The sequence below is a fragment of the Branchiostoma lanceolatum genome, chromosome 7 (assembly GCF_035083965.1).
Source record: "Branchiostoma lanceolatum isolate klBraLanc5 chromosome 7, klBraLanc5.hap2, whole genome shotgun sequence".
Classification (NCBI taxonomy): Eukaryota; Metazoa; Chordata; class Leptocardii; order Amphioxiformes; family Branchiostomatidae; genus Branchiostoma; species Branchiostoma lanceolatum.
In genome coordinates, this window is record NC_089728.1 from 21730287 (window position 1) to 21750068 (window position 19782).

The 19782-nt window shown below is 41.9% G+C and overlaps 1 long non-coding RNA gene across 1 annotated transcript; it reads left to right on the top strand.

Annotated features, from left to right (window-relative positions):
* Positions 1-18035: 18035 nt before the first annotated feature.
* LOC136438793 (uncharacterized) lies at positions 18036-19762 on the top strand. Its single transcript, XR_010756462.1, has 3 exons — positions 18036-18145; positions 18469-18527; positions 19038-19762. It is a non-coding gene; the product is annotated as an uncharacterized lncRNA (long non-coding RNA).
* The last annotated feature ends 20 nt before the right edge of the window (positions 19763-19782 follow it).

Sequence of the window (19782 nt, forward strand, 5' to 3'; positions counted from 1 at the left end):
ATAATTGCAATACAATCATAGTGATGAGAAGATTGATCAAGCTAGCATAAACGTCCCGGATATATATAGCTAGCTGTTACAACATTGCTCATATGCTATTGTACACTTGTTTAAGGTACACTTTTAGATACAGTATTTTGTTTGTTTATATTGGATACCCGGTAAACCGCCTCAAGGCGTAACACACCAGGTTTGCATATCCGGACAGATTTATATGATCCATCCATACCGGGAAGGACCCCTACTCTTTTCGATAAGTGTGGTGGGTTCTCCTCAAACACGGGACCTCCATTTAACGTCCTATCCGAGGGACGTCCCTAACCGAAGTCAGGTACTCATTGTCACCTGAGTGAAGTGAGGAAAGTCGTGTTAAGTGCCTTTTTCCAATGGCACAGCGGTTCTGGGGCCAAACAACCTGCCACTACGCCACCGCGACGTCAAATTTTGACACGAAAAATGAAATATAGTATGCGATGCCGTATTGGAAGCTGCATCTTCATACATGTATGTGATGTATGGACGAGTATCTGTCACATACGTATACAACACATACATGCTACTACGTGGTACGTACGTTAGCATGAGGTACGTTAACTTGACAAGGACATAGATATTAGGTATGTAAGAAGTAGAATACTAGCATGTGACGTCAACCGTCAACACATCGTCAACACATGGTCAAAAAAATCTTTTTGCCCACCTTTACACGGTTTTGCAACAGACCTGAGTGAGCTTACAGATGTGCCCTATGTAGCAGAGACTATAGGACTGTTAAGCCATAGCCGAAGCTGTAGGGCTGATATCAATTAGGATTTTACCACGGTCAACCTTGACCGAATGAGGCTATACTTCCTGGGGGGGAGGGGGAGAGTCCAGAGCCACATCTGGGTAGTCGTCTAGCTCATCTGGCAGTTGAAGCCCCTAGTAGTCACTGGACCATAATGTGGCTTTTTTGTCTTCGCGGAATAGATTGTTATCTTCACCGAGAAGATTGTGTTTTCGGTTGCTCCAGCTGTTGGGTGGGTCTGTATGTATGTCAAGAGCAGAACTTGAGAAAACTTTGATGCATCTTCATGATTTCGGTAGGTGTGTAGTGGTTGTGGAAAGGAAGGTCAAGTTCGAGAATGGTTTACCCGACGTTTTCCAACAGTACTGCAGCGGACTTTGCATTTTTGTGTGTTTGTATGTAGGCAAACAAAGTGACGGAAACAGTGATGGATCTTCATGATTTTTGGTAGGTGAGTAGCGGTTGTAAGCACGAAGGTCATGTTAAAGAATGGTACCCCTAGCACTTTCCGTCCCTACTGCCGCGGGTTTTGTGTGTAAGTGCATTTGTATGTCGACAACATAACTCGAGAAGCTGTCGATGGTTCTGCATGATATTTAGTGGATGAGTAGGGTTTACAGAAAGGAATTTTCAATTCGATAATGGGCCTTCTAGCGGGTACCTAAGGTACTGCAGCGGAGCTTTAAAATTTGGGGGCATATTTTCTGAAAGTGCTATGGTCAAGCTTTTTGTGTGGTTCATGCCACAGGAAGTAAGCTGTGTAAGTCTGGGCCCCCTAGCGGCTTGTTTGGAACTGAAGTTGGTGTTTTTGTTTTTGGCATACTCTCAGGTGGAAACTGGTACGATGGTCTTTCGGATACTTATGTTTAAATATTGTAATTATCTTCGCCGAGTACTTGTACTCGGAGAAGATTATGTTTTCGGTTGAAAAATCTGTTGGGTGGGTCTGAATGTATGTCAGGAGCATAACTCAAGAAAGCTTCAATGAATCTTTATGATTTTTGGTAGGTGTGTAGTGGTTGTGCAAAGGAAGGTCAAGTTCGAAAATGATTCACCTTGCGTTTTTCAACAGTACTGCAGCGGACTTTGCATTTTGTTGTGTTTGTATGTAGGCAAAAAAAGTGACGGAAACGTTGATGGATCTTCATGATTTTTTGCAGGTGTGTAGATGTTGTGGAAACGGGGGTCAAGTTCAAAAATGGTTCCCCTGGTATTTTCCGTCGGTACTGCAGCGGGCTTTGTGTGGATGTGTTTTTGTATGTCGCCAGCATAACTCAAGAACCTGTTGATGGATCCGTATGATATTTAGTGGATGGGTAGGGTTTACAGAAAGGAAGGTCAAGTTCGATAATGGGCCTTCTAGCGGGTACCTAAGGTACTGCAGCGGAGCTTCAAAATTTAGGGGCATATTTTCTGAAAGTGCTATGGTCATGATTTTTGTGTGGTAGATAGTTCATGCCACAGAAAGTAAGTTCTGTAAATTTTGGCCCCCTAGCGGCATGTTAAGAACTGCAGTGGGTGTTTTTGTTTCGACATTCGGACATGAATAACTTGAGAAGGGGTCGACAGATCGTCGTGATTTTTTTGGTATGTAGAGAGCTCAGATGGTGATTTACATTATCAATGACTAATTATGCAAATCAGGAGCTAATTTGCATAATTAGTAAGGAAAGTTTGTTAACCCACTGCATTTCAATGGGACAGTGTCAGGTCATGTAAACAAATGGCCTTGCATAAACGTACATGTAGGTCAAATAGATAAACTATTCTCCAAGCAGAGGTGTGGGTCCTGCTGGGTTTTTCAACACGGTTGGCGACATAACGAAATGGGGACAAAATAGATAGCCTGACTAAAAACACCTAAAAACGCGACAGATTTATTCTATTCATATGTATTGACTGTACTAGTTCATCATCACTTTCAACTTTCAGCGCTGCAATATCGAACCTTTGTGGCCCATATAATATAAACATACTCATGTTTTTCATGACCAGTTATAACATATATCAGCACACTCTACACATATACTAGTCCTGTACCACCAAATGATTTAAAACCCTATCTAGACTGAACTCATTCGCCCAATCATAACTTCCAAATGGTATGGTGCATGATCAAATTTGCAGGGGGTGATAAGCACGTAAATATTAATCACTCTCCATGATAAGCCTTGATTATTTGGCGAAGATAATGTGTTCGTGGAACTCTAGTTATTGTATCCTTTCACGACAGTGCCAGACTCGACGCACATCCTTTCAATAATTGACATGTTCTTGTATAGTACAGTCGCAGGGACCATAAGCTATCGTTGCAATATCATAAACGTCCCTATTATAGCATTATCACAGCTTGTTTCAGACACATCTTTAATACGATATTTCGGAAACTGTAATATATATCATGATAGTAGATATGATAAAGGAGCGTATGGCAAGCCTTCATATGTACACTGTCATGCACCCAAAAGTGACATATGCAAAATTGCAACATTGTAGACCTATTTAAGTCTATCTAATGTAGCTTTTTCACGAAGTAATTTTGACACAGAAATGATGCCATAGGCCGTATAGACAAATAGTTTCATATCACGTTACATCATATGTGACGCCACGTGATATGTGACGTATGACCCAGTATGTGTCACATAAAACACATACATTCTTCTACGCCGTACGTACTAGCACGAGGTTCGTTACTTTGACACGGAAATTGATATTAGGTATGTAAGTAAAGTACTAGCATGAACATGTAACGTTCCATGATGTCACCACCACAGGCTATTAACAAATGATCTTTCCCCCCACCTATACCAAGAACCACAGGTCATGATGCCAAGATCACGGTACCCATTGTAATCAAACCATATCTAATGTGTGTTTTTCCCACGTCATGTCCCATTCTATTTCTTCTTACAACCTCAACAGCGGCAACAGCGAGCCCGACGTCGATATTGACGACTGTGCCTGGCACAGGTGGGTTTTAGAAGATCTGTCTATGTTTCAATTTTTATTCGAATTTCTGTGAATATACTTTTATTACATAAAATTGCAGTACTTCATAGTCATCTGACAATCAATGTAATTCCCAATGCTGGAATTATTTGTAAAAATTGAACTCATTATTTCACGTTTACATTACCCAAACGGTATTGAATTGTAAATATCTCGTCACAGGTAATCATCTTATATTTTTGCTTTAGAATGCCCCACAGGATGGTCAATATTCAACGGCAAGTGTTACAAAGTTTTTGCCGAAACTTTGACATACAGCCAAGCGAAGCAAGTCTGCAGCGACAACGGCGGACGCCTGGCAATGATCAAAGACTCGGAGACCAACAGTTTCCTCAAGACTCTGTCATCGGACCACAAATGGTTTGGGTTGAGTGACGAGGACACTGAAGGCCAGTTCCTGTGGGAGGACGGGACAAGTTTGGCATCCACAGGGTTCACCGACTGGTATCCAGGCGAGCCGAACGGTGGAAGTAGTGAAGATTGTGTGCAATATTGGAGGCACACATGGAATGATCGTCGTTGTACAGACCAGCTTGGGTTTACGTGTGAAACGAGAGGTACGTCATATGCTGGTTCCTTTGACAAGAAGTTGGACTATTGTCTTCGCAATCATCTTGCTATGACAATAGAAACGAAGTGTTGATGCTCGACCGCGTGGTACGAGGTTTACAACTCTATCTTTTTAACTTTGCAGCAACAGCAACGGCAACAACGCCAACTCCAACTTCAACGCCTACACCAATCACAGGTTAGTCTAAGAAGATTTTTCTATGAAGGGTGGTGTACAAGTAAGAAGTGACGGCATCTCTTTATGTGTGTTACTTGTCAAATAGCTAATGTTGAGATTGCCTTGATAAAAAAAAAAATTTCAGCAAAACACAATGCCATCATATCAAAACATTGACTGCTCGGGAACAGCCATATTATTACCTCAATAAATGATGTTGACCTAAAGAAATTTGCAATGAAACGAAACGACGTTTTAGCTTCAAGAATGGACTGGGATCTTTTAACAATAACATCACAGAGGATCAACTGGTTTAAGTGACAAAGAAACGACTAATCATCGAAGCAAATGCACCCTTCGTGACGAAATCGACAGAATGGCATCGGAAGCTTCACCCTTACGTCCCAGGACACATCTAACATTTGGATCTCAAGTCACTTGTTGAGCAACACATGTAGTAATCACCTCTTGCGTCTCTTGACCAAAACAATTTTAACATATTCAAATACACCTAACTCATCTGATCATTAACCAGATGATGCTTTGCTCCTTCACCAAAGCGTGCCCGGTCGGTTATGTTCAGCATAACGCGTTTTGCTTCAAAGCCTTCGAAGAGCTGAAGACATTCGAAGAAGCAAGTCAACTATGCTCATCGGATGGAGGGCGTCTTGCCATGCCGAAGGACAATGTTACAAACGTCTTTTTGGACAGCCTGACGTTAAATGGAGGCTACTGGATCGGCCTGAACGATCAAGATGTCGAGGGCCAGTGGCGTTGGGAAGATGGAGTGACTCTCGATATGACCAGTGACTTTAGCAGTTGGGCAGAGGGTGAGCCGAACAATGATGGAGCTCAACACTGTGCCAGGCTTTATGATGAACATCTGTGGGATGACACCCAATGTCACAGCACATTAAAGGTTCTTTGCCAAACAAACATTGGTAAGTCCTTGTTAGTGACGATGGTTCATTTTCGCGGTTTTGAAAGGGTTGGTCATCCATTAAGACCAGCAACAGGTTCTATATCCACTGGATAAAACAGGTCGCAATTGAGATCGGATGCTTCATGCAGATGGCGAATGGTATCCATAAGTCCCAGAAAAACATAATGGTGTCTTATATAGGATTAATCAACATTAGAGAATGGAGATTGAGAGTTGCCATATTATTGTTTTGGGAAATCTCAAAAACAGAAAATGTTGGTTACTGGTAGGTGCTGTATGTAACGGAGCTTGAGCAAAATGTGTATTGTCACCCTCATTTGGAATTGTCTTTCCCCAAAGTCTGTCCAGCTGGATACAGTCAACATGGCACATCCTGCTACAACGCTTTTGAAGAACTGCAAACGTACGACGAAGCACGTCAAGTATGTACCGCGGATTCCGGCACGCTTGCCATTATCAAAGACAGCGACACTAACGCCTTCTTAGCCAACCTGACGAAATCGGGTAGCTGTTACATTGGCCTGAATGATCTGAACGTCGAGGGTCAGTTCCAATGGGATGATGACACTGTATTTGATAATAACACAGACTTTAGTAATTGGAGCCCGGGCGAGCCGAACAACGGTGGTGGTGGCCAAGACTGTATCAAGGTCTCCAGTGGCGGCTTTTGGGGTGACGTGACATGTGGCGTCAACAGGAAATTCATCTGCCAGATAAACCTTGGTTAGTACTTGCTGATCAGTAAGTTTATCTACTTATACATATCGTGGTGGTGTCAACGACAACTTATCATACTAAATTATTATAGGTAGGTTTTTGATAAGTAAAAAAGAGAGGTAATGAAATACGTTGTAAGATTTCGACTAAAAACGTTTGAACAACTGGTTTGGAATCACTTTTAGTGTTCAACAAACATAACCTGAAATAATCTTGCTATGAATGACTTGACGAGTTGTTGTGGCTTAGTCACGTAACCAAATGATACGAGATTTATAACTCCTTTTAACTTTACAGCAACAACGCCAACTCCGACTCCAACTCCAACTCCGACGCCTACCCCAACAACAGGTCAGTCTCAGAGGATCATTCTTTCAACTGATAGCATCTCCTTATGTGTCTTGTTTTTATTACATGTCACCACACCAATGTTGTAAGAATATATAAATGTTCGGGAAGGGCCGCGCAAAAAGTTGGTATTTACACAAATACCTCGGATACTACTATTATGGGGTCGTACAGTGGAAGATATGGGCGATATCTACGACGCAAATAACTAGATTTGATTACCTTAATAGATAATGTTGATCAACCAAAGTTAACGTGAAATAATACAAAACGAACTTCCAGGTTTGAAAAGAGTGCAAGAAAACATTGCTCAAGTCTAAGTATGTGTGTTTACATGTGGACAACATAACATTATTACTAGACATGAATCATGCAAATCAGGGTCTCATTTCCATTATTCATGAGGAAATGCTACTAGCCTTCTTTGCTAAGATAAGTCTTTCATACTTGTGGTATTTGGGTAGAGAGAAAGAACTGATATGATTTCTGCTAATGAGGACATTATTTGCATAATCAAGATTTATTATGCATGACTCGAAAAGGTTAACATCATTTGGCGAAGGTATGAGGTCGTGGAGCTCTAGTTATATCGAGCATACCGCGCTCTGCTTCAAACCCCTTGAAGAACTGAAGGCATTCTATGAGGGACGTCAACTATGTTCATTGCGTAGCGGACGTCTTGCCATGGTCAGAACAATTTTCAAAACGTCTTTTGGACAGCCTGACTATAGCTGATGATAACTGGATCTGCCTGAATGATCAAGATGCCGAGGGCCATCAGCGTTGGGAAGACTGCACCAGCAATCACGACATCCAACACTGTGCCAGCTGGCATTACGGTGAACATCTGTGGGATGACACCCAAAATGTCACAGCACATAAAAGGTTCTCTGCCAGATAAACCTTTGTAAGTCCTTGTTTATGACGATGACCATTGCCGTTGTCTCAGCAGACATCGTGGTTTTGCAAGGGTATGTTGATCACCCGTAGGTACATAGCGATACAAAATTGCACCCGTTGTAATGGGGGTCCGATCAAATGCTTTACGCGTGGAGAAGAGTATCTGAAGTTTCAGAAACACATAATGGTGCTTTAGTTACCAGGATGAATCAAAATAAATATTCCGAGTTGCCGTATCACATTTTTGGGAAATTGTCATCATCAAACATGTTGGTAGCTTGTAGTTCCTCTTCTGCCATATGCCAACTGTACATGTAATGAAGATGGTGCGAAATTAATATTATCAACATTAATTTTGAACACACAATCTCTAATCGGGTAATGCCTTATCCTTTTCCGAAGCCTGTCCAGTTGGATATAGTCTGCACGCCGATTCCTGCTACAAGGCTTTTGAAGAACTGGAGACTTACGACGAAGCACTTGAAGTGTGTACAGCGGATTCAGGCACACTTGCCATTGTCAAGGGCATCGATACAGACTTTCTTAGCTAGCCTGACAACAGATGGTAGCTATTACATCGGTCTGAATGATATGAACGTCGAGGGTCAGTTCCGTTGGGATGATGGAACTGTACACAATAATGGCACAGACTTTAGCAATTGGATTCCAAGAGAGCAGAACAACTCTGGCGATCAAGACTGTATCAGACTCTTCAATGGGTGTCTTTGGAGACCATATATGGTGTTGACCATGTGGCCAGGTGGACTAATTCGGTCAGCCATTGAGAGAGCGCCCTTCAAAACACCCACGGATTTATCAAGCTCGAGCTGATTAATTGAAATAGTCAATTCAATTAGGAGCACTAATCTGCCAGGTGCAGACAGGCACAACTTCACTGCCCCCTGGCTCCCGTCCTTGTGTTATCTCCATGAAAAATGGAGATATTGTTTTGGGTGTGTCTGTGTGTCTGTTTGTCTGGGCGGGTGTTGTGAAGCCGAAATTCAAGGTCGACTTTGGGCCCCCTGGTGTTTTTGCATCTTTTGACCTGGACGTGCTATAGTCTTGATTTCTTTGGTGGCAGATAGCTTGTGGTGTAATGAAGACGTGGTGTGAGTTTGGGCCCTCTAGCAGCTTCCTCTGGAAATGTAGGGGCGTTATCGTGAAAATCTTATAAGGAGAATAACTGAAGAAAGGAACGCTGGATTTCCATGATATTTAGTATACAGGTAGCTTAGACAGAGATGTACACAAATTATGCTAATTAGGACTTCATTTGCATAACTAATGAGCAAAATCTATATTTGCAGTGTTTTCCAATATCAGACTCAAATACATGTAACGTATATAGTTTATGGAAAGTGGATCATCACCAGGTAGCAATTATGCAAATAAATTCCTAATTTGCATACTTAATGCAAAACACCATATCTCATATAATTGGGAAATTATAGGACTGTCAATATGATACCTAGTATGCAGGTAGCTTAGACAGGGATATACATAATGAAGTGCAAATTATGCTAATTGTGACTTAATTTGCATAGCTAATGAGGAAAATCTATATTTGCAGTGTTTTTCATTATCAGACTCAAATACATGTAACATATGGAAAGTGGAGCATCAACAGATACCAATTATGAAAATAAATTCCTAATTTGCATGATAAATGCAAAAACACCATAATTCATCTAATTGGAAACTTATAGGACTGTCAATATTGCAACATGTGTAATTTAGATAAAGGTGTTTATGACCAAGCATATATTATGCAAATGTGTAAGTCATTTGCATGAATAGAATTGTTCATGGAGATATGAGGTCGTGGAACTCTTGTTAATGTTGTGTCCTTGAGAAGGTTATGTGGAATTGAGAAGGTTCAAAAGGAGTACTCGGAAATCATCTGCCAGATAAGCCTTAGTTTGTACTAGTTGATCAGTAAAGTTACAGTCTGATTATAGATATGATTGTGGTGATTTCGAAGGTTACCATACTAGGTATCAGCAGGATCTTGATGATAGAGAGAGTGCGGCGTAACGATATACGTTTAACTAGCTCTAACAGGTTTTACTGATAAAATATTGAACAACTGATTTGAAATTATATCAGTGCTAAACAAGCATTATTGCAAGTCGTTTTATTACAGTTCTGCTTTAGGTATTGGGGATTTGAATCCACTGTTGGAGACATAAGAATTTCAACAGATGACCGAAAAAAGATAGATTGATGAATAATGTTTTCTCGGAATAATAACATATATAACTAACTAGCTAATCAACATACATATCGAGTGTTAAATAGAATAACTCTCAATATTTTTTTCACATTCCATTTTGGCATTTCGCTCCTTGTGACATGTCATCACCAGGTGAGTGTTGAATTTCAAATAGGTTGTATGATTGTGGTGTCGTGTGGCGTAAGTGGTAGAGCGCATGGCTGTCAAACAATGGGACCCGGGATCGCTTCCCCCTCAGTTAGAGGAACAAGTCTCAAACGGCAATTGTCTTCAGCTGGCCCACGAGATCAGCGCCAGGCGGGCTGGCGTTATCAAGGCGGACCTCGTGCGTAAGAGTCATCCGGCAGCTCGCTGCAAGCATCCCAACCAGAACAAGCACGTCTCCCTCGAATTGGTGCCGCTGGAGAAGACGGATGCCCAAAGTGTGTGGATCTCAGATTCGCAACCTGTCATCCACCCGAAACAAATCTACGCGAAGGCTACCGTGTCAACCCTCCTCACTCAGGTGTAGGAACACGGTCATCATGCTCAAATATCTGTATCTGTACTTGTCCGTATGATCTGAATAAAGATTACGAGTGATTGCCATATATGATTTTTGCTTTTCAAATACAATTATGTTGTTAATATGTGAAGTTGATCACAACCAAGAGAGATTCCCTCATCATCCATAATTCCCCCCATCTTGGTGAAAACAGAAATAAACGCAGAGAAGATGATGTCGTAACTAAAGTTCAAAGACCCGAAATCCTCTTCCAGCAAGTAGTTTCTTAGTCTATGTAACCTAGACAATGGTACATTCATATTCGCCATGCAAATAACGTGATTTTCATATTATAACTTTGGTGAAATTATCTTTAGTTACATATTCACAACTATTGGATTTCTATCTGTTAGGTTTGAATTTTGAATATTTCCTCCTTCGTGATTTGCCGGATTTATTCCCATTGATATTGATTATGCTCCTCTCAATCATATTTCCTGCCACTAGTATGAAATTCACCTTCAAGGAATAGAATATATTATATAATCTGAATGAAGTCTTATGCATAGTTTCTATTTTCGTTTTCTCGTTTACTTACCAGTACAAGCTAAATCTTGCTTCAAGTGCGTTGTTGATTTAACATCAACTTAAGCCTTCACGATTCGTTTAAGCAAAATTCGTGCAATGGTAATGCTGCCCAATGTGCAACGGCATGAGGGCAGTTGCAATGGAATCAGCAACCCTCTAGATATTTTTGCAGCACCACGGCCTCCGCTGAGCGCACGAACCTGGAAGTGCTGTCCCTCTCGGAGACTTTTGTTCAGTACAGTATACAGAATAGAATGATATAGCGACGGATTGATTGCGTTGCGTTGATCACAGTGGTAGATCTGGCGTTCTATTCCAACAGGAGTCCGTCCTGAAAACATCGCACAAAACCGCCCCGCATGGCAATCCAGTACCCACAGCGAAGGTGCACCAGGGAGAGCAGTGGATGGGAACAGAGAGGCACGTTTCAGCTTTGGCTCCTCTTGTACCCACACCAACAACGACGACAATGCCTGGTGGTATGTAGATCTAGGAAGCTCTCATAGTATTGAGAGTGTTGTCATCTATAATCGACGGGACTGCTGCTCAGACAGACTCAACCCCTTCCGAGTCCACGTCGGCAACTCCACGACGGTCGCGTCGAACCCCTCATGCGGAGGAGACCAGAGTGCCAGCACCCCGGACCTGACGGTTGAGTGCGCGGGTCTTATTGGTCGGTACGTCGGGGTGCTTCTTCCCGGCAGCAGACGGATCTTGACGCTGTGCGAGGTAGAGGTTTATGAAAAAAGTACGTACGTGTGTTTAAGTTGCAGCCTATTTACACGCTGAGTGTCATCTATTCTGAAACAGAATCCACATGAGTTATGAGGAATTTCGTGCTCTATGCATGTAGATTTAACGAGAGAAACACCAAGGGATATAAATAAGCAATATAGTACCTTATTTGAATGAAGTTTTTTTACTTCTTTATACATGTATTACGCCGTTATATTGGTTTTGTACTTATGTTACATTTATTGTTATCTATGCTATGTACGCTTTATCCTATTGTTTGTTTATGTATTTTGTATGTTGTGCGGGGGAGACAACAGTTAGAGGTGATGCAATAATGTTTTGTCTCCCCATCCATTTTGTAATGGAGAAGTTTGATAAAGAAATAATAGAAATATCATACTTGTGACATTGATAGAGAATATGAGATGTGCAATGTGGAGCATCATTTACAGGGATAGTGATAATGAGAAAAGGTGTTGACTAAGGCATTTGGTGGTGGAGCTCTAGTTGATCAAATGTTCCCTGATACAGTCTCCATGCCCAATTGGAAGGTTGAATCACATGAATCACACGAACTACATGTTGATTGTTTGGATTTCTCCTGGCTCGACTACCAGTATATGTTTTGTGCTTTGTGTTGTATGACTTCTACATATATGAACGTGGTGAAGATAAACCAACATATACTCTGTGCAGTCGTGCAAATAAAAGTCTTTCGATATTCAAGAAAACAATTAACAACAGACCCTGGTCATTAGCCACGGCCACACTTTAATGTGGCTAATTATGTTACTCGCCATGGTAGCTCAGACAATGTGGGTTTAATACCCTTGGTTCCAAAGGTACAACATGTACATGTACATAATTTACGCAGTGTGACGTACCCCATGTTATGATTTAAGATAAAGGGGGTATATCTTAAGCCCCTGTCACACTGGACTTTCCGGCACGCTGGTGGCGTCGCTGCGTCCTAAACTGGATTTGTGTTACCCTTGACTTTGTAAGGAATATCATACAAAACGTACAAGTATGACCAAAAAAGACAACAAAACATACAAAGCTTCAAAAGGATTCATTTTTGTCGATGAAATGCGTTGAGTGCTTTGTTAATTCGATCGGCCGCAGTGACGCCGCCAGAGTGCCGCGGGTCCAGTGAGAGGGGGCTTTAGGACGTATTGACAAATAGCTGGACTGTCTGTGTCGTCTGATCAATGACACTGTGGCTCTTTTCCTGATAGCTCCTAAGAAGTGGCGTGAAGACAACCGCTGCGGACAGGGCTACCCTGCTGAAGACGGCAACCCTGCTGAGTGCGACCCTGGCGGCATGAACCCGTGCTGTTCCCCACACAACTGGTGTGGCAATGATGCAAACCACTGTGACTGTCAGGGTTGTGTCGACTACAGAAACACAGGTACTTACTTACATATGCCTATCCTATCAACTGACCTTGGTTGCTAATGAGCTGTATCTGTAATATGCAATATGTATGATTTTTAAGAAATGCCTTCATTTCTGCAATTGCCAATTGGAGAAGAGAGGTGGTTTTACATTCCTAATCAATGTAAGAACAATGAACCCATGTGGCCGCAATTTTATTCAATGTTATATTTTCTATAAGATTCTAAAATGTCCTTTTTCCAATATCTTGCCATGCATATACAAATCCCTTGCAGGCTGGAAAGGTAAGACTTCAGAAAAAAACACCTTATTTGTAGCTTCATGTTCTAAATACGTTTTTGCCCTGTACGCCGCATGAGACTCACAGTTCATCTTAATCACTTATGACATTTCTAGAGACGACAAAAATCATTAAATGTTGCCAGATAAGTTGGTATCAATGGCGATAGAATGGCATGTTTGTATGTTTAATTTCGCGAAAAAAAATAATTAGTGTTCATTGGAATGACCAAGAGCGGACATATCAGCATAACATCATATGACACGCAGCAATTGATCTTACTGTGATAAAGGATATTTCTTGAATGCCTTGGGTGTCATCATTATTCACTCACAGCTACTTCGCAAGATGTGCCAATTATTTAAGCTAAAACCTATATTTTGTTCGCGTACCAAAGGCTGTCCGACGGGCTACACTCAGCTCATCGATTCATGTTTCAAACTGTTTGAAGAGCCCAAAACGTTCTCCGAATCACGTGAAGTATGCTCGGCAGAGGGTGGGCTGCTGGCCATGCCTAAGGACAGGGCAACAAACGATTTCCTCTTGAGTCTGATGCAACCCCAGGACTACTGGTTCGGCCTGACGTATCAAGAGACTGAAGGACAATGGCAATGGGAGGACGGTAGTTTCTATGATACAGAAGCAGACTTTGGTAGCTGGGGTCCAGGAGAGCCGAACAACATGGGTGGACAAGAACACTGTGTTCATTTTTCACAGTGGTATTCATGGAATGACCGTTGGTGCCGTACTACCTACAACTATATCTGCCAAATACAGCTAGGTGAGATCTCGTTGCTGCCAGTTGGTAGTGGTCTAGCCTTACTTCAACAGTGTTGAGGGTTGCGTGGTCTGATTGCTGTCTACCATTGGCGAGGTACACACGCCAAGCAAAACGATTCCCATCTGCTTTACCGATAAAGGAGAGATTAAACATCGGAATAACGATAGGTCCCTATAGGCTAATACAAATTCCTACTACAGTTATGTGTACATCATTGCTGTCATATTTCCCAATAAATAAACTATCTATTTCCATATCCGAAGAAGTATAACACTGACAATATGGCAATGTCCGTTGTTGACTTATTCATATACATGTACTAGTAATTTCAAGCTCAAAGAATACAATATTTGCAATGTAAGATGTCGCCTTGGACTTCGTTTTAGAAACATTAAATTTCTGTAGACCCTTTATATTTTATCAAGCAGAACCACAAGATCAATATCATCACCTGTTTTGTCTCTCCATCCATTTGTAACGGAGAAGTTTGATAAAGGAATGATTGAAATTTCATACGTGTGACATGAATAGAGGATATCTAGTTAATCAAATGTTCCCTAGGCCCCCAATTGGAAGGTTGAATTACATGAATTACATGTTGATTGTATGGATTCCTCCTGACTCGACTACCAGTATATGTTTTGTGATTTGTGTTGTATGACTTCTACAACTTCATGAGCGTGGTGAATATAAACCAACACATATTCTGTGCACTGGTGCTTGGCCACGGCCACAGCTTAATGTTGCCAATCATTTACATGTTGCTCACCATTTGGGCATGGTAGCTCAGACAATGTGGGTTTAAGACCCTTGGTTCCAAATGTATAACATGTACGTAATTTACGCAGTATTACGTACCCCGTGATATTAGATAAAGGGGTAATATGCAATATGTAATATTTTTGAAAATGCCTTTATTTCTGCAATTGCCAATTAGAGAAGAGAGGTGGTCTTACATTCCTAATCAATGTAAGAACAATGAACCCATGTGGCTGCAATTTTATTCGATGTTAGATTTTCTGTAAGACTCTGAAATGTCCCTCTTTGTCCAATATCTTGCCATGCATATACAGATCCCTTGGCAGGCTGGACGAAACACGGATCTAGATCCTACAAGCTTCTGCAATCTACATTTGTACCCTATACCGAGGCGAGGGCCCTATGCGAAGCGGAAGATGCAAAGCTGGCGATGCCGAAAGACCAGGCAGCCAATGACTTTATAGTGCAGTACAGAAATCAGTTTCACAACAACCTTAATCTTTGGATCGGACTAAACGATATAAACGTGGAAGGTGCCTTTGTGTGGGAGGACGGCACTCCGCTGGGAAACTGGAGCCGTTGGATGCAGACGCAGCCGAATAACGGTTATGGCTTGCAACACTGCGCCGTCCTCGTACCGGAAACTAACCCGTACCCCAATCAGTGGAGAGATGACCCCTGCACTGAAACATGGGGAGTTGTTTGCGAAAAAGGTGAGACTAGAGAAAAAAATACCTTATCTGTAGCTTCATGTTCTAAATACGTTCTTGCCCTGTACGCCACATGAGACTCACATGTTCATTTTAATCACTTATGACATTTCTAGAAACGACAAAAAGCATATGATGTTGCCAGGTAAGTTATCAATAATGATAGAAATGACATGTTTCTATGTTTGATTTCTCAACAAAAAGCAACAACACTGATTCATGTTTATTGAAGTGATCTCGACCGAATGTATCATACATCACATCAAATGTCACACAGCAGCTGACCTTACAGCTATAGAAAATGTTTATCGTGCTTTTTTAAGTGACTTGGGTGTCATTTTTCAGGTACTTCGTAACATGTGCCAATTACTTAATGATATGCTAAAACCTATATTTTGTTCGCGTACCAAAGGCTGTCCGACGGGCTACACTCAGCTCATCGATTCGTGTTTCAAACTGTTTGAAGAGCTCAAAACGTTCTCCGAATCACGCGAAGCCTGCTCGGCAGAGGGTGGGCTGCTGGCCATGCCAAAGGACAGCGTAACAAACGATTTCCTCGCGAGTCTGATGCAAAGTCAAAACTACTGGTTCGGCCTGACGTACCAAGAGACTGAAGGGCGGTGGCAATGGGAAGACGGTAGTGTCTATGATATAGGCACAGACTTTAGTAACTGGAGGTCAGAAGAGCCGAACAACAATGGTGGACAAGAACACTGTGTTCACTTCACACAGCGGCATGCATGGAATGACCGTCCGTGCCATCACACTCATAACTATATCTGCCAAATACAGCTAGGTGAGATCTCGTTGCTGCCAGTTGGTAGTGGTCTAGCCTTACTTCAACAGTGGTGAGGGTTGTGTGGTCGGATTGCTGTCTATCATTGACGAGGCACATACACGCCAAGCAAAACGATTCCCATCTATATTACCGACAAAGGAGAGATGAAACATTTCGGGTGGGCTAACCTGAAGTGACCAATGGTTGGTCACTAATTCCCTGACGATATGTTCCTCCATCCTAATTCACAGTAAAGCTGATTAACAGCATATTTTAATTCACTTAGTGATAGAGATTGTTCTAATGTGTGTTTGTGGGTCGTGGAGGTTTTTCGCTATCATTGAGGTTCCATGGTGGACGCTGTCGGAACTCTGTCGGAAGTTTTGCTGCCTGAAGATAGGTACGCAAGACCCATATCTATTCTCTAAATTGCATCATTAATCCTGGGATACTGTTTGTTGTTTAGGTGATTGGGGTCTGAAGCTAATTTGATAAATATTTTCTTTCAGTTACACCGGACCCGACACCTACTACAAGTAAGTCCAAAATTGCATACCAATGAATATCGTAATATGCATTAACAGTATGTTCATTATAGAGTGAGCTGAGTTTTGTTAACTGCGTACGTCAAATAATCGATCAGAATAATGATAGGTTCCTATAAGCATAATACAAATTCCTACTACAGTTTATTACAGTATACATCATTGCAGTCATATTCCCCAATCAATAAACTTTGTAATCACCATATCCGAAGTAGTATACCACTGACAACGTGGCAATGGCCGTTGTTGACTTACCCATATACTAGTAATTTCAACCTCAAAGAATACAGTTTTTGCAATGTGAAATGTCTACTTGGACTTCGTTTTAGAAAAATTCAATTTCTGTAGAACACGAATATTTTGTGAAGCAGAATCTCCAGAGAACACGGTGTACAACGTGACAACAAGCTCGTCGACATTCCGATGGGAGTTGGAGTCGATTCCTGCCATCTCCTTTGCTGTTGAAGCAAAGGTTAGTTCAGACGTGCGCCTTGCCCTGTCCCCAGTCAACAATTCCACACTTACGATGTACGAAATAATCATCGGCGGTTGGAACAACCTGCTCACTACCCTCCGGCGGACTGATTCGGAAGACCACCTGGTTGTGAAGCTTACCCCCGGTATACTGCCTGCGGGGCAGTTCAGAAGGTTTTGGGTGCAAGTTGTCAAAGGGACTATTAGAGTGGGTACGGAGAACCAGACGTCTGTGTTGATAGAATGGACAGATCCATCCCCTATAGACGTACGGTTCATAGGGATTGCCACATCGGAAGGGATCCTTGGAAAATTCCGCTTCTACTCAACGCTATCAGGCAAGCAAGGCACACACTGTTTTGCGCATGGCTTTGGTTTCTTTCTCTATAATAACTTCGACATTGAATCCTTTTATAAGAATCTTTTCCTTATTCGACATAATCCTGAGTTTTTCGTTGGTGTTCTGTCTGCTTTGTCTGAGCGGTGGGTTGATTTGTGGGTGTGAGCTAATGGTGCTCACATCTCCTTTGTAAGATTTTGTCTCTGTGAATATATATAAACGACATAATGTATCAATGTGGCATCCAAATGCTCTCTTTGTGGTGATGGAAGTTATTGACATATCGGTGTAACCCGAGATTTGTGGTCTTCTGGTGGATACCATCTAGAAGACGTGAATTCGTCATGGCAGTGAGCCATCCTTCTCTTTAAGTACATGCTCGATCTTGGTTCGTGTCTTACTTCTTGCAAGCTCATGGTGGAGGACACCTACTTATCGTTGAAATACCCCTACATGCTTACCATTGAAATCATCCACTGTTGTGTCCTCCAGACGCAATCTTCTCTGTTCGGTTTACCGCCGTTGTTGAGATCCCGTGGAACGAGGAGTACAGAAACTCTGCTTCAGCGGCCTACCAAGCGGTGGTGAACGATACGACTCAGTCTGTAAGTCACTGCATGGGAAGTCCTACTACAACAGGAGGAAGGTCATGAATAAGATACTTGCAGTTTTATGGCTAACCTGCTTTCTCTCTCCTTTACGTATTACCTTTTTCGATGTCCTATCTTTTCTTTTCCCCTGCAAACGCTTCTCATATTGGCTTGAAGTGACCTTCAGGTCTTGTTACGTGGTGACCATTAAAAAACGTCAGGCAATTAAATAGCAGTAACTTTATCCTTATCTTCATATGTTGTTACTTTTCTGTGAAACTTGGCTTAAGGATAAAAGAAGGAATATTTCTGTTCTGCGTACTTCTGTGCTGTTTCAGGCATCCAAAACCTTTGCGGTCGAAGCAGCATTCCACGGCGTTGTAGTACATGATATCAGGTGTGTGGGTAAACATGATACATAGAAGTTGGCGAAGTACATGTACTGTCTTTTCATTGAATCACCCTTAAGCGCTGTTAACAGAGACAGTATCCGTATCATGTATACAACGACGTGTATGTTTCTCAAGTCTACGTCCTTGCCTTCGGGCACGAACTTGCAAATAAACATTTTGTGTATCTTCAATGACCACGAGACTTCTCCATCGTGGGAGGCTAGATGACGAATACCTTATTACATCTTATTCATCATATTCTAGATAACATGATTCTAGACATGGCGCCGATGCTTTTGACATCACACAGAAATGACACCCCTGCAAAAATCCTTTGAATGACATCATAAAAACAACGGCATTACGATACAATGCTGATACATTGTGAGGAAATGTTCTTTGATAAACTTTTCAATGTGAATTGTGATGACGAGAGTTTGAATTTAATACATCACTTACAGTAAGATACGTGACCAGCGACAGTAGACAACATGTTTTGCTTACGCCCTCCACAGTCCAGGGAGCGTTGTGGTGATTTTCAGTGTTCTGTTCATCGGTGCCCCTCCAAACGAGACTGCTGTGCACGCGAACATGGCATCGGCAATTGCAGAGTCCCATCTAGTCATAGCAGGCAATATCGTCAGTGAACTGTGGCCCGGAGGGGGTAAGATTACCACAAGTAAACGAGTGACAGCAAAGGTATTGAGGGCTTCCAAACTAATGGCAGCAAAGACATTAACATATGGTGAATGCTGGCAACGTCGCCAACGTGCGATGACGAAGTGTTCTTGTTACTGACGCCTGGTGACGTAATCCTTGAAACTCACAGACTGCAAGTTTGAAGTCGTGAACTCACATTGCAACGGCTAGTGCAACCTTCCAACCTTGTTTTCTTACAACTTCTTAACGCAGGTTTAACTAATTGTTTCAGCTTCTTGGAATTATATCTTCTGTTAAGCGGGTATCTGACTGAAGCTGCGGCACGTTGGCAGCGTCGCTGCGTCCAAACTTGAGTTGTGTGACCCTTGACTTTATAATGGGAATATCATGCAAAACGTACAAGTATGTCTAAAAAGATCACAACAAAACATAAAAGCGTAAAAAGATTCGTATTTTATCGATGAAATTCGTTGAGCTCTCTGTCAAATCGCTCGTTCGCAGCAAGGTCGCCAACGTACCGCGGGTCCAGTGAGATACCTGCTTTATGTGCTAAAATGTATGCGGTTTATAGGGCTGGTATCGGATTCTTATCCATCAATA